This window comes from Bacillus rossius, unplaced genomic scaffold, assembly GCF_032445375.1.
Source record: "Bacillus rossius redtenbacheri isolate Brsri unplaced genomic scaffold, Brsri_v3 Brsri_v3_scf863, whole genome shotgun sequence".
Lineage (NCBI taxonomy): Eukaryota > Metazoa > Arthropoda > Insecta > Phasmatodea > Bacillidae > Bacillus > Bacillus rossius.
Genome location: NW_026963100.1, coordinates 12,593 through 15,000, shown reverse-complemented (window position 1 = coordinate 15,000; position 2,408 = coordinate 12,593).

Genomic DNA, 2,408 nt, shown 5'->3' with positions numbered 1-2,408 from the left:
CCCCCTCGCCACCCAAATGTGCATGTTTTAAGTGTACATTGGGAGTCGACGGAACATCGGGAGTCCGCTTGCTTTCTCCGGATCAGCTGCCACCCCCCTGATCTACCAGATAGACAAGAACATGTCTTCTCCACCAATCTCATCCACCGAAGCTCCGATCATGGCTTCTTCTACCTTTATACTGATATACCCCCACGGAGCAACATGCGGGCAAGGGAACTCTTGCTACCCTTCAGTAAAGCAGGTATCTCTTATAGATGGTGACTGCACCTTGGCCAGGATTGAAGACCGCGACTAACCCCTTTGAAACTTGTCTCTCAGGGAGCTGCGATCCATCAAACATTTCATTGTTAACAGAGGGGAACCATTACTTGGTTAAGACGATAGGACACGCGTTCCCCACCATTTCGCATCCAATCGAATTGCCGCACAAGAGCTCGTTACCTAAGAAAGGTATAGCATTGGCTCGCAGCTAGTGTATTGCAGTTCAGACAGATAGGCCACTTTAGATAGTTCTTAGTGTTCACAGTTATCACCAAGACTAGACCCATATGGAATTAATTCTTCAAGGAGCAGCGGTCCACCAATAAGAGAGATGAAGACATGTTTTCGGATGGCCACAACGCCCCCTCGCCACCCAAATGTGCATGTTTCAAGTGTACATTGGGAGTCGACGGAACATCGGGAGTCCGCTTGCTTTCTCCGGATCAGCTGCCACCCCCCTGATCTACCAGATAGACAAGAACATGTCTTCTCCGCCAATCTCATCCACCGAAGCTCCGATCATGGCTTCTTCTACCTTTATACTGATATACCCCCACGGAGCAACATGCGGGCAAGGGAACTCTTGCTACCCTTCAGTAAAGCAGGTATCTCTTATAGATGGTGACTGCACCTTGGCCAGGATTGAAGACCGCGACTAACCCCTTTGAAACTTGTCTCTCAGGGAGCTGCGATCCATCAAACATTTCATTGTTAACAGAGGGGAACCATTACTTGGTTAAGACGACCGGACACGCGTTCCCCACCATTTCGCATCCAATCGAATCGCCGCACAAGAGCTCGTTACCTGAGAAAGGTATAGCATTGGCTCGCAGCTTGTGTATTGCAGTTCAGACAGATAGGCCACTTTAGATAGTTCTTCGTGTTCACAGTTAAGACCACGGCTAGACCCATATGGAATTAATTCTTCAAGGAGCAGCGGTACACCAAGCATTTCATTGTGTACTAGAAAGCACCTCTACCATGTAACAAACATACGACCACCAAATTTCTGCTTACTTCCCCCAGCGGATAGTATTTGCTAGTATCATCCACAAAGTAAATCAATTTTTTCAATGTACCGCTTCTTGGGGGAACTGGGCATGAATCAATCAAGCATTTTGAGGTAGCATGTCCGCTTCACCGCGAGGTGCTCTGAATACCATTATACATTCTTTTTCATCATCCACTTTCAGACCACTACAAGACCCATACTGAATTAATTCCTCAAGGAGCTGCAGTCCACAAAACATTTTACTGTGTACTAGAGGGCACCTCCACCATGTAACAGAAAACATACAACCTTCTTAATTTAATTCTGCATTGTTTCCCAGACGATTTGTTAGCCATACAACAGTACCATCCACAGTAATTCACCTCTTTGAAATCCAATGCATTGTAGAGAAACTGAGGTGGTAGCATTCAAACCGTTCTGTAATGTTAATTCTGCTTCATAGAAAGGTGCTACAGGTTCCACAATAATTAATTGGATATTTTTGCAATATATATAGGGCGAGAAAACTCGGGGGGACTCCCTTTTCATTTATGTACATATTCTTTCCATATTGCAAATAATTCCAATTTTTCCCGATTGCATGTCCCCCTAATATACCCAAAATGGGCCTATCGATGGGTTCACAAAGGTACCCAAAATATGAGATTTTGACTGAAAGAGGCTGGCTAACTTCCGGGAACATGATCATAGGAAATAGGTCAAAATCCCGAATCGCAGTTGTTTACGAACAACCACGAACGGAGACTTAAAATAACCTATAAGGCTGGAATTCATGGGGCCTGTATAACAGGCATTTACACAGACTCTCGGGAGGGAGGGCTCTGTGGCCGGGAGAATTTTCTGGCTCCCCGCCCGAAACTTTTCAGAGTCCCTAATGCCTGCTTGAATGTGAATAAGCAGAGCCCGGTAGCTGATATTTTGCCGGGGTGTGGAGGCCCCGGTCGCCGCCAAATTCCTCTGGTCACAGCTTGTGTTAATACACATGTTAATTTTACATGCAAACCACCAATGACAATTTTCCTCGGCCGCGGAGGCCTCGGTCGCCGCCAGAATTTTCTGGTTCCCGCTCAATATATTGCAGAGTCCTGCAGGCCTGCTTCTGTAGGAATATGCAGAGCCCGGTAGCTGATAT